The sequence below is a fragment of the Odontesthes bonariensis genome, chromosome 7 (genome assembly GCF_027942865.1).
Source record: "Odontesthes bonariensis isolate fOdoBon6 chromosome 7, fOdoBon6.hap1, whole genome shotgun sequence".
Lineage (NCBI taxonomy): Eukaryota > Metazoa > Chordata > Actinopteri > Atheriniformes > Atherinopsidae > Odontesthes > Odontesthes bonariensis.
This window is the reverse complement of record NC_134512.1, coordinates 18459141-18472623: the sequence shown is the minus strand read 5'-3', so window position 1 is coordinate 18472623 and position 13483 is coordinate 18459141. Positions and strand designations below refer to the sequence as shown.

At 39.5% G+C, this 13483-nt stretch overlaps 1 protein-coding gene across 3 annotated transcripts in view; it reads left to right on the top strand.

Annotated features, from left to right (window-relative positions):
• Positions 1-1824: 1824 nt before the first annotated feature.
• Positions 1825-13483, top strand: part of sema4ba (sema domain, immunoglobulin domain (Ig), transmembrane domain (TM) and short cytoplasmic domain, (semaphorin) 4Ba) — a 45306-nt gene continuing 33647 nt past the window's right edge. The window contains exon 1 of one of the 3 annotated variants that reach the window (XM_075469832.1): positions 1825-1927. The gene's annotated coding sequence lies outside the window, so the exon portion shown is untranslated. Of the gene's footprint in view, positions 1928-9610; positions 9790-13483 lie in introns of those variants that run through there. The other 2 variants (XM_075469831.1, XM_075469830.1) reach the window with 2 other exon arrangements.

The following is a 13483-nucleotide window of genomic DNA, read 5'->3' as shown; positions in this document are numbered from 1 at the left end:
GACTCAGTTAGAGTTGAGGATAATGCTGACGACACCTCTTTAATTCTTAGCTGATTTCTGGCTGTGCTGCTTAAAAATGCTGTTTTGCTTGTTATAGGCAATGTCCACCACAGTTGTTGTTACTACACTTTCTCAACCACAGATTGCACTTGTAGCAACATTGTAGCAAAGCTTTTCAAAATGGTTGAGGCTACAGCACCATGTGTAACTGTCTTATGCTGACGGGATGCTGGGTAAAAATCCACAATAAAGCATTCACTTAAACTGCTTTGAAATTGTTTAGGTTTGAGATGGCAAAAAATTCACTCTTCTAGTGGTCCCATTCTGAGTCGCTTTTAGCCCTAGCTCGCCCCTCTGGAAACCATCTGATTTCCCAGACCCAGACAGCACTCTGACTTCTGTCTACACAATGTAAGATACTGAGTTCTCATACAAATTTTACTGAGCCCCTCTGCATAAAATATTCCTTAAAATTTGGTTAGAACTGTCACCTCTCAGCAAGTATGTCCCTGCTTTGAATCCCAGCTGGGGCTTTTCCGTGTGGAATTTGCATGTTCTCCCCGTGCATCAATGGTACTCCAGCTTCCTCCCACTGTCCAAAAACATACATGGTAGGTTAATTGGTTATTCTAAAAAAAAAAAAAACTTACCTTTGAAATAAGTGCGAGTGTGCCTGGTTGTTGTCTCGTATGTTTCTGTGTTCGTCCTGTGATGGGCTGGCGAACTGTCCAGGCTGCCTCTTGCCTGATGGCAGCTTGGATAGGCTCCAACTGCTCTGCGACCCTGCATTGGATTAAACGGGTATGGAAGATGGATGATTAATGCCTATTTCCCTACAATATTTGCCATATTTTCCTGTCAGTTTTTGCATTGTGTGCTCATAGCAGGCAGAGAATACATCCATATGTTGGACTGACAATATGAATTGTGGGTTCAGAGGTGTGTGTCCCTCTTTTATATGATTTTGTTTGTATTTTTATATATTCTTATATATATATATATATGTTTGTAGGAAGCAGTGCTGTCATGTGATTCTGTCTATATGTTGGGGTATGATTTGCACCATAACAGCTGGCCTCTGGAAAAAGTTGACCATTATACCAGTATTTCTATGCTCACACATGCCACACAAATACGTCCAAAGCATTGGCATATTCATGCAGCAGATTCTGAAAAATTTATTGTGACAGGCAAGTTTACATTAATCCCTGCTCCAACTGTTTTACCTTTTCACTGACAACTGCCTCAAGGAATCTCAGATGACCTTTATCGGAGGTTGAATATCAGCATGCTTTGTAAGCACTGGTAAGTAGGCACTGGTCACGCAATCGAATTACAACACAGAGTAGACATTGTGTGGGCTCCTGTGCCACTCACACACACACACACACACACACACGCACGCAGAGTCTTTGCCCCAAAGGGATGGACCACATAATAGGGTACATCATCCATTCTGACAACAAACTGCAGTGATGGTACAACAATCAGGAGCGGTTGATTAAATAATTTCTCAGGGCTGACTCTAACCATAAGGCATTTTACAGTCACCAGATTAAAAGTGGACCTGTGCATGCACTGAAACATTGACAGCGAGTGTGCCGACACCAGGAGCACCTCCCTTCCTCTGTCCACTCCTCTCCCTCCCTTGCACAGAACCAGCCTATGATGTAATGTTCCTGCTGCTGATAGAACAACCCCCTCTCTTGCTTTTTTTTTTATATTTCTTCCCCTCCCCTTCCGATTTGCTTTGCTGCTGCCGCTAGTGCTGATAGTGGCAGTGGATGCGTGCGTGCGTGCGATGCCGGCTCAGCTGCATCCTTGGGCATCTCCTGGGATTCCTACAGAGCCTCTTTACGGCTGTAACCACTTGCATGAGAGACACTTGAACTGAGCACTGCAAGACCTTGTCCCCTGCTGATAAAAGGTAATTTGTCTGGCTCATGACAGAGGAATTAATTAGAAAGAGAGAGGAGGGCAAGAAAATGATAGACAGAGGTTTGACAGTGTCCAGTTAGCTGCTGAGTAAATTGATCTGTTCGCTCAAAGCTTCTTGTCGCCATGGTGCTAGATGCCATGGCAATTGCTCTCTCAGTGTGTGTGCATGTGGTATGGTGTTTGTTTCCATGGTAAAGATGTGACGGGTCGCTGTGCTGGCTCAGAGGTAATTCAGTATATATTGTGGTGAACTGCAAGTACCTTTGGTGTGAAATCATTTCTCATCTCTTCAGCAGTGTTTTAGAGATTTCAGCATGATTTTCACATCCATATATTTAAATTTCTCAGCTGTTGTTGTACTTTTTGTTCTAAAAAAAAGAATAGATTTGCATCAGGTAACAATTCATCTTACTTCCTTAAAACATATGGCTCACTTTGACCTGTTCTCCTCTAAAGAAAAACTGGGCGTGTACAGAGAGTCGTGTAGCCGAGATGAACCAAGCAGTGGGTGTAATCTGCATGCAGATTTTTGACTGCTCTGAAATGAATTGAGATTGTCACAGAGATGCTTTGTCAAACACTTTTCCCCCCACTTCCATTGTCTTTAAACAGCATGTGTGGTTCTTCATATCTTCATATCGAGGTTTTTTTTTTTTTCCTTCAACTCTTGCTCTATATCAGATGCAAAGTTAATATTTCATGCTTCGTCTGCCCCACATGTAGATGGCCTTATAACTAATTCATCCTTAGGATTTTCCCCATTTGAGTCATCGGTCTTTTCCTTTTCCTTTTGTCTAACACAATCCATTCATCTCATTGGGTCATTTCCCTGAGTGCACAGCGCATTAGGATTATAACAATTCTCTCTAGTAGTAATTGCCTTAATGAACTAATAAGTCTTGCAATCACATCTCCCCTTTGGGATCATCATGTGTTCTGGAGAAGAATTTCAGCTTATATTAAGTAAAGAGAAACCATGCAAAACTTTTTCAGGTAATTTCAAATTTTCTAATTGTAAGGAGTCATGTTTACAGTAAAGGCAGTTGAAGATATTTGGTTACACAGCATATCAATCCTGACACAATTATTATTCCTCATTAGCTATAAACAGGATCACTAGCTATTGCCCGCTATGCTATTTTGATGGACAGATTAAAGTTAAATCAGTTTAGCCACCTATAATTTATAGTTTTGATATTATCACCTCAGCAAAGAATTTAACTGTGAAGCATGATCAGTGTGAGGCTGATTTGTTGATCAAGAAGACTGAAAATTGAACAAAAAAGAAAAATAAGAAAACGCTTTTCTTCCTAGAAATAATTCAGTGTGGGACAAATGCGTAAGAGAGCTGGTTTAAGGGCCCACAAGAAAGTGCAATAGAGGATGAAGCGGCTAACGTCAAATTGAGCTCCACGTAATGAGAACCCACAAGATTTAAAAAAATTCTGACTCTTGGTTTTAAAAACTGCATCATGGAGTTTTTATCTGTTAAAGGTGAAAACCTGACCTCTTTGTGAAACCACTGGGTGTCACACTGGAGCAGCAGGATCTAACGCCAAACAAACTGAGCCAACTATCACAACAAGCTCGAAAGGAAGAAATGAAACAAAAAAAATTTGAGCCAAATTTTCTGTCAAAAATGTAGTTTCTCGACATCATTCATAATGTACTTGAATTTTAAGTACTCACCAAGTAATGAATAAGGTTTAACTTACTGCTTATTTAAATGTTATGTGGATATATAAATGGTTAAATCCTCTTTTGGATCCCTTTGGACCTTTTCAAGTAACTATAGTATAGTATAGTGACTCTATAGTATTGTTTTCTTTATTTTTTGAAATGCCAAAGCAGATAATAATAATAATGATAATAGTAATAATAATAATGTAGAAATAAGGAGTCAACTTCCCAATTGTAAATGTTTACATACAATATGGTTTGGTATATGAAAGTAAGAAAATATTGAAGTGTGATGTCTAAATAAATGGTGATTAATCATGATCAAGTAATCAATAAATAGACTAAATGTTTTTAATAATGAGATGCCATATGCTGGATATGGCATCATATGAAATACCTCATTATTTTGATGCCGCAGCTCTGTAAGTCTAATGTTTCGAGAGAGCTGTGCTGCTCTATGATTTATAGCTTCGCCTACAGTGATTTAATAGGACCAGTGATCTTAGAGGGAAATCTACTGCTGTATAAACAATTTTACTGTGTACAAGGTCATACTGCCTACCTGTTTATTCTTTGACAAGTGCTCCAAGTTCTCAGATAAAAAAGAAAAATACAGTCGTTACTGTATGTGGTGAAGGAGGTGTGTATGTGGGGGAGGGGGATCGGTGTTGGAAAATGCAGGAGAATTGAGCTGCTGCCACGGACATGGTGGGCCACCTGAGGAGCGTTCGAGCTGTTCCTCTTGCTCTGTTGAATTTCAAACAGGCCTCCTTGCTTTGGAGGTGTGCCACTGGCTTTGGTTGGGCCAACTGTTAATCGAACAAATAGTTTGGCTGTCAAAACTATCACATATTATTTATTTTACAAAATTAAACAAATAGGGCACGATTAAGGGAAAAAAAACCTGCCACGAGTTGTGAAAGAGAGCATGAGGTTATCGGTCCCACAAACTATGATGATGTGGTGAACATGTGATGTAATGCTGGGAACTCCAGTATTAGTTTCAGACTAGTGAGTAGCAGATGACTTAGAGAAAATGAACATGCACGTAACTGTTTAATGAAATGACCTGGTGTGAGTCATACTGTAGACGGCTGAAATGCACTCACACACCCCACTGAGGTTTGGTCACTGGCATCACCACCTGCCAGAGGGCACTCGTCCCACAAACCTTCTCTGCTGGAGAGCTTCATGTCTTCAGAGGAGGCTTGTAAAGCCAGCACAGCTTCATTTTTCACCAAACACAAAACTAAGGATGAACTATCACAGTTACCTCAAACACTAGTGTGCCTGAAGGGGGTGTGATTGATCACATGCTGGGTGTCTACACACCATCCGACATGCTGGTCACACACTCAGCCAAAATGAGTCACTCATCTCAGTTGTGTGTCACACTTTGCCAGCTCAGCTGGTACCTTCCTGTTCAGCTCATTCACCTTTCATTAAAAATGGCAGAGACTTTTGTATTTTGATAAACTGAAAATATGGGGTCAATTCAAATGATTTAAGGTGGGCTTTAGTTCAATGAAGTGATACAATAAGGTTGCAACTAACTCCTTCTCAAGTAGATGAAACTTAGCTTTTTTTTGACGATGAATGACTTTTACATTGATAACCTAAACTTGCTCATGCTGAAATGCACCTGGATGTTAGATATTTGGGATAGGTCTTTCACCTCATGATGCCATAATAACAGTCAGTGGGCGAGTCTGTCATTATGAACTTAGATTAAGCTATGCCCTAAACCTTGTGCAAACCCACAAAAGATTCAGATATGCCAAATGTATCAGGTTAAATGTTGGTGAAACTTTGTGTCCACAAGACATCTAAAAGATTTCCATTTGATGGCGTGTTTCTAAAAACACGTTTTAATTGCAAAAAAAAAAAAAAAAAAAAAGACCACAAATCCCAGATGGAGAGAGTGTGAGCAAAATTTAAAGTTCAGAAACAAAGGAGAAAAAGGTGGAACTCAATAAAAGCTTGTGTTTCAATCGGTGAAAACATCTCATAGGTTTCATGAAGATTTGGAGGAAACTGATTCTGTTAGACCGTGTGCAATAAGATGATTTCAACAACTTTGTTTCACATTAGAATTATTCACAATGAACTACAGTACTTGCACATTTTTTCTTAAGCCAAATGGCAAGCATAGGTGGGGAATGACTTCTGGGATTTCACTGAACAGATGTTCAAAGGAAGAGTTGAGGAAGACACCACTGTTATCATGAACTGCTGACAACACAGGGGTGTTGGGCTAAACGGTGAAAAAGTTTCTACTTTTTGTTAACAGTGGTATTATTGCTCTAAATATGCTAAGGTTGTTGCACTTCCTTCCTTCCGTATGAAAAATAAAATAAAAAAAGAGAGTGGAACTCCAGAGAGCAGCAGTGTTTGATTGTCACAGGGCCAGAGGTTGAAAAGAAAGAAAGAATGGAAAGAAAGAAAGTTTTTCTTTCAAATGTGCAGTTACCTGTCCATCATATTGACATTATGTAGCTGCGAAGATAAACTCAAATAAGGAAGAAGTCATCCGAGATGGTTCTGTCTGTCACATTTTTCCATCACATGCTCCAAAGTATCACAGTATTTCAACACAGAGGACAGTGGTGCCTTTATACACTGCTCATGTAAGATGGGTGTTTATCACAAAGGCACAGTAAAACAGTGTAGCTTTTAAAAACAAAGGTCAATTATGGACTTAAATTTGAGGTGGCAAAATTTCTTATTTGTCTTCAGTGCTACTGTCAGCCTTAATGGCTCTTAACGAATGTAGTGCTGTTATCTAGTGTGATTCCATTAGGTTAATATGTGGAACACAAGGACTTATCACTGAGCTCTAATTCCCTAGCTGTTATTCATTCATATAGAATGGCCTGTCAGTGCTTCTGCTTGCTGTGTGAAAAACGTGGAGAGGTTGGAAAGTGGTCGAACTTCCATTTTCACTTAGAATCAGAAAAGCTTATAACAAATCATATAGCTGAATGCAAATGTTATCAAACTTGAAATAACTTACACAGCTCAGAGCACCATGTTTTACTTAATTCTATTGAACATTGTCAAAATCATTTAAGAAGATATAATATTTTTAATTGCATAAAAAAACAATTACAATAATATGATAACATTATTTAAGGATACTCTCTTGAGAATCCAAACTCTGGTATTAAGCCATGATTTTTTTATTCTTTTCATTTGTCAAAAGTCATACTCAATTGTCCTCAATCTTTTTATATTTATGGACAACAAACTGCCATCTCTGAAGTTTCCAGTTGTCAACTGGTTCTTACCATGTTAGTCAATTGTAGCTGGTGGGGTGCATTTAGGAGTCTCTGGGAGCTTTGACAATGAGAAGTGACATTTTGAGAGCAAACACATTAATGGGGTCACAAAAGAGAACAGTTCTCATCTGTTTGACTGGCCTGAGACGCATGTTAAGACGTTTGCTGTAGGGGTCCTTTTTGTCCTATGGATTATTTACAAATGGTAAACTGCAAGACAGTGGCAGGTGGTCCACTTCAACCAGAGGTGTGTCACTGGTCCCAAAAGGAGGGAAGTGTATGTCTGACAGTCGCTGTAAATAAGACATCCTGTGAGGATCCTCACTGCAGACTCAGAGCGTCTAAGGTGGCTGCATGGAATCCTGACTTTGCACAGAAACACTGAGCTGGCATTCACAATCCCAACACCTCAAACTTGGCATGGTGACTCCATCCTTAGCAGTTGCCTAAAGTGTATAATTAGCTTCTGCTATTTTGGAAACAGGCGTCCCTGTCTCAACACCCCGCTATCTTACACTTCTCTCTGTTTACCCTGGAAATAATTATGGAGCACGCATGTGAAGTTATTCTCTAACACTTTGACTAGACTTCTTTAACACTTTCATGTACATTAATTAGCATATTATCAAAAAATCTACATGTACAATTCTGTACTTTTTAGATATAACACATTGGAAATTTTCTTAGATAACTTGACCTTTACCGTGCTGGTTTTAAAACACTGTATGTAGTTCAGTGAATTTGTGTTCCTTTTATAAGTAATGAAAATCAGCGTTGTTTTCTAACTACTTTATGGCCAAATGTCACATGAGGCAGAGTCTGCTGTGCATATCTATCACAGGACATCTGCACCTCTTAAGATAGTAAGAACCAGGCATTGTCTGGGAATATTTCTCCAATTTCTGCAATGTGTTGACTTGTCCAAGGAAAATTTAAATATGCTGTTTTGCAATGCCTTGGATTTCAGATAAAGTTCTAATCAGATTGTCGTGTCTATGTTCTTGCAGATTAACTTGGGTATAGGAAGGAATGTCCCCTATGCTGAAGTAAAGCTATAACATTCTTGGTCAAAGCATATTTTCCGATGTGCCTTGAAAGAGTTCCACTGAGAAGTGTTTATATGTAAATAGAAGGTATATGAGCGACTTTACTGCATTCACTTAGCATAATTTGAGTTTGTGGCTGTAATTGACACCCTCTTGTGATTTTTTTTTAATCAGTTAGACAAGGTTTGTGTATAGATTTTAGTTAAAATCAGATTATTGTTTAGTATATGTTTAGCATGTTACTGAAAGAGTAAAAAATAAAAAGAATCTTTATGTCTTGATTTGGCCCTCAAAGGTCAAAGGAAATCCGACCTCTTGCCTCTAACAGCAAGTTTGAAGTTTATCAGGCCGACTGTGAAAAAAGAGATTTTTATGGCCACACACCTCAACGTTTAAGATGTGTAACTTCCCATCGATCACACAAACAAAATTATTGTTTTTTCATTTGCTTGAAGTTACTGCTTTTTTTTTTTTCCAATTTTATCTGACGAGGAAAAAATCCACTGAGATCAAAAAAAATCTCCCTTGCATGGAAGTCCTGGCCAAGATCGATGCTAATTATAGTGATTGAAGTTAGACTTTATGACGATGCAAACAGCTGGCTGAGAGGCAAACACCTGCAGTCGTTGCTTCCTCCCAGGAGAGATTAAAGAAAAAAAAATGTTTGTTCAACGTTATTACAACTTTGTCATGCATGAGCGTGCTCAACTGTGAACTGTTTGGTTGTCGTGACCCTTCGCATTTAAAGCTCAGTGGTACTCTAACACAAAGCTTTGCAGTTTCAAAATGTGTCTTGATGCCGGCATAACTCCACCACATGTTGCTGAAAATGGGAGCAAGATGAGCATCTCGGTTTTGTCAGTTTCCTTCCAACTTTTTGTTTAAGCGTGGTTCATGGTTTTTTTTTGGGGTTGAAGGCTGAAGGAATCTCCCTTTAAAAAAAAAAAATACTCAGAAGTCTTATGGCCTCACAATGGCTTTTTACAACAACAACAACAACAACAAAAAAAGCCCCTAAAACTAAAGCCTTGATATAGAGTTGGGAAATTATTCCTCCACCCTGTTGTGTTTGTTTTACTCAAACAACTTTAACAGCTCTTATCTATGGGGTTATAGACACTGGACTTCTAGGATGTCTCATGGTGCCAGACACGATAAAGTTCATGATAAGGCTTTTGTTGATAGGACTTCTGACGTATCAAGCAGCTACTGAGTCGAAGATCGACTCCACACTTTGGGCAGGTTGCTGTGTGTTTGAGCACAGTGGCTTGCTGGGGGAGGCTGTTGCTGTTTTTTTGGGAGTGTTGTTGCTCTCAGGTTTGCAGTAATGTTTAAGTAGGTGAAATGTCTCCAAAACAACATCCACAAGTAATATTAAGACTGATGGATGTATTTAAAAACATAAAACAGTACATATTGTATTAATCTTCTTGTATATTTTTCATATGTTAGAGCTTTTGTTGTTCATTTTTCATTATTTTGTCCTATTGGTCCTGATCACCGAGCCTTCCTATATAGTGCTCATTGCAGAGCTGAAAATATGAGTGAAATAAAACCTTGCAAAGATAAAAGTGAGTCAACCTTCCGCTTCTCTCCTCCCTCTGAGTGTGTGTGATGGGTGGAGCTCCACTTTGAGAGGCCAGAGGCAGGCTATAGTATTGCACAGTGTCACAGAGAGGGAGAACGTGGAACTGCGGAGGCAGAGCTGTCATCTAAGCTTTTTGACCGGCAGTTTATGTGGATTTTCTTTTTCCCAGAGAAGGAACTGGTCTGTTTTTGTGCCACCATAAGGAAGCCTGTTATAGATCTGAAGTGAGTTTTGGTTTCATGCTTGACTGACACAGAGAGTAAGTAATACTGTTTCAGAGACTTTTCCTGTTCATTAACTGTGTGGTGCCGTGGCTGCGTGAATTATTGATGCGAGGACGCTGCAGTTCTGGTTACCTGTAATGCCTGGCTAGCCTGTAATCTCCTTGTTAGAGAATTATAAAGTTTTTATGAGCGAACCCGTGTGGGGGTCCGTTGTCGGTTTCTCTTTTTAAAGGGAAAAGTGGGTGTCAGCTAACACAAGACAGCCCTCATGCCTCTCCAGTAGGTCTTTATCGTAAGGTGATAGCAGGGCGGGGGGGGGGGGGGGGGGGGTCATTAAAGACTTTCAGGCTGAGTGCAAGCATCTGTAAGCGAGCATGCGTCTTGTGCTTTCATTTGAGGCTGATTGTATATGTAGAGGAGGCACCGTTACGTTATGTTGGTCTTGCACTTATTTTCTTTGGAATCACAGCTATTTACTAGGGGGTGTGTTTTCTATTTTTAGGCTTGCTGCCTTGTGTGTGAGTATCTGCAGCATAGCAGAACAGGATGACCCTTTAAGCTGAGCCACAACTCATCAGGAGTGACCAGTGTCCGCGAGTGGGGCCTCTCTCCGCAGATAGGAGTTAGTGAATGTGGCAGCAAGTGCGTACACATCCCTCTTAGCTCGGAAAATTTGCGTGAACCCAGAGGAGTGTGGAAAATTTGATGGATCGAAGCAAGACAGAGTATAAATATCCACACACATTTTCAACAGGCTCTGGGTAAGGTGGTTGACGGCTAGCACAGTGAAATTGTAGAAGTTTTTGTAGTGCGAAACAGGATAGGGGTCATGATGTGATGCTGGAACAACACAGAAGCATCAGGTGTTTGAAGCATCAAATTCAAATCTCTCACCCACACACTGCTGGCAGCACAGTCAACATACTAAAGTTGTCAAAGGTGTGGGTGGTAGCTAATGGATAGAAATCAGAAATGGAAAAGTTTGTCAAGTCACTGAGGTCAACACAAGACTTTCATAGGCTCCTTTTTGCTTACTTTCAAGTGTGCAACACTCTGTGCCTTTTTACGAGCTCTTAGGCTTCTTCTCTGCTGTGCTGTTCCATGAGAGTGTGACAAAGCTGACCATGAATCAACAAGGGAATATTTGGAGTGTTTTTATTTGCTTATTTCAATTGAGATGATTAATAATTGAAGAATAACCCTCTTATGTGTTCTTTCAAATGTTCACATTTACTTTTTCCTTATTGCAAATTACAGAATGTTTGAATATGTAAATAGTTCTCATTTGAGTTTAACTGCAGCCTAAGTAAAGGTTTCAGGCTCCCACATCACGCACGCATAAGTTGCATAATTTACGACGTTCTCTGCATGTGCAGTGTTAAACTCCTATTTCATATGAGTGCTGAGAATTTTTCCATCTTCAGAAGATAAATATAAAAACAGCCTTCAAGAGTCAAATTCTACAAAAGCAAAGGTCAAACCGCCAAGTGGGGTAACAATAAGCAAAACATTTTTTTGAATTGGAGGGTGTTTTAAACAATGGCAGCCCCTCTCAGTTTCCCAAGAGGGAAATCTGTCTCTGTCATCTTATGTAGCTTCCAGAAAACTTGATACCCCTCTTAAAAGCCAATCTGCGTCAGTCTAATAGGGCAGTTAGACATGAGAATTAACCCTCCCAGACCAAGTTTTCACAAAGACACAGACTCTCAAGTGATCAACAAGCACCCAGCAGAACCAGAATAAATGGGAGCTTTCATGAATTTCTCAGAATAGCTGAATTTTCCACAAGAGGGTGGAATATAATCAACTGTGCTATCACATTTGTGACACAGAGTTTTCTTTTTTTTGTATATGGAGATTCATCCGTCTGCTCTGGGTAAAAAGCTTGTCTGTGCTGACCTTGGCTCTGCTGTTTTCTTTTGGTTTGATCCACAAAGAAAACAGCTGGCAGTTGCATTCAGGATACCGGCGGCCTTGACAATGAACTGCCTTGTATGATGCTGTCAGAGAAGCTCTGGGTCGTTGGTAAAACACGGTGCCTGTTATATCAATAGCTAAAAAGCAGACTTCACAAAAATATAGTTTGTGGCATGGTGGCAGCTACTTTCGTAAAAACCCTCTCATGCCAAAGCAGTCTTTGCAAATTGAAGATGTACTTGATGCTGCACAACATTAAGCCTGCTAAAAGGAAAATGAACAAAAATAAAAGTCCTCTCTGTTGTGAAACAGCTTAAAGCTGCGAGCATCCTGTGGCAAATTAGTTCAGCTTAATCACCTCTTCTGGCAACACATGCACATTTCTGTTTTGTCAGCATATCTCATGAGTATTTTCTCAGCATTAGTATGCCCTGATCCTCCTTCATCTGTCTATATAGGCAGGTTGACTCTTGCCCTGTCTTTGCGTGTATGTTGTATAGAATTTTCATCCTCATATGGTTTGGTCACAATGGTTCACTTTTTGTATTGTAGGACAACAACACTGAATTAAACAAAATATATGTACTATAATATTGCAAGGTGCCCTCAGCCAAAATAATACATGTTGCCCTCAAATATGGGACATATGCTTTCTGCAGTAAACCTGGGCCAAAAAAAGCTGTTCCGTCTCTGTGGTGCAAAGAGTCATTATGTTAAATTGCTGTGAAATATTATATACATTGTTGTAGTGATAATGTTTGGCATCCTGTTGATTCACTTTGATATATATATATGCTTCATCGACAAAAACTGTAACATTACTCTGACAAAATCTTGTTCAAATATACATATAAAATGTCACATTATGTCAGTAATATTAACACACCAACTCCAAAGCTTGAAGGTTTCAGAACAGTTTCACAGGTTTCAGAATTTCCTGCTCCTGCTTTTTGCGCCTCCCAATCAGTCAAATGCCTTTTTCTGAGTATGTCTGCTCAGAACCGCCAGACATGCAAATGTCATTATCTAAAATGGCATCTCACATTATTTACTTTGTTTCTTTGCACCAAGCCTTTTGTGACAAACAACATAAAGAATACTGAGCAAATTTGATCACGGAAATTGGTGGCATTTTTCTTAATGTGTGGTTCCAGTATTCCCTGCTGGGCATCAAATTGGACCAGTCACTAACACCTGGAAACAATTGCTGTAATTCTGCTTCCACTTTATCAGCTGGTGAAACTTTGCTGGCTTTTGTATCCAGATCTAATGTACCCATATGTGCTTTTTCTCTTTCAACTGGGAAGAAGTGAGAGGACCACTGCTTGATGGCTCCATTTCGTCCCATATTTGCACAGTATAGATTAATAAAACTCATAAAACCCATTGTACAAACTGTAGAATTGTAAACACATATCACATATATCTATATATATATATAAAACAAATTAAATAATTGCATTGGAAAAATACAGACTTAGTCTGTAAAAGTTTAATCAAATAGCATGTTTTTCATCAGCGCCTGCAGTTTGTAGTTCTCATCCTCCCATTTCTACATTGAGGGGGTGTGGTCCCACAACTATTGAGAGGACAAGACCTTGAAAATGGCAGCTGAAAAAACAACCTCACCACAAGTCCGTTTAGAAGCTATTTTCTGATTTCTTATTCACTTCATGTTTCTCAGATATAGTTTTTTTTTTTTAATCTGACACCCCCTTTTACTGCATGTCGGAATGAAGAAGAGTGAGAAAAGGGTTAATTGCTGAGGCAGAGGAGGGGTGGACTGTGGAGTGGCCAGCCACTTGTAACCTA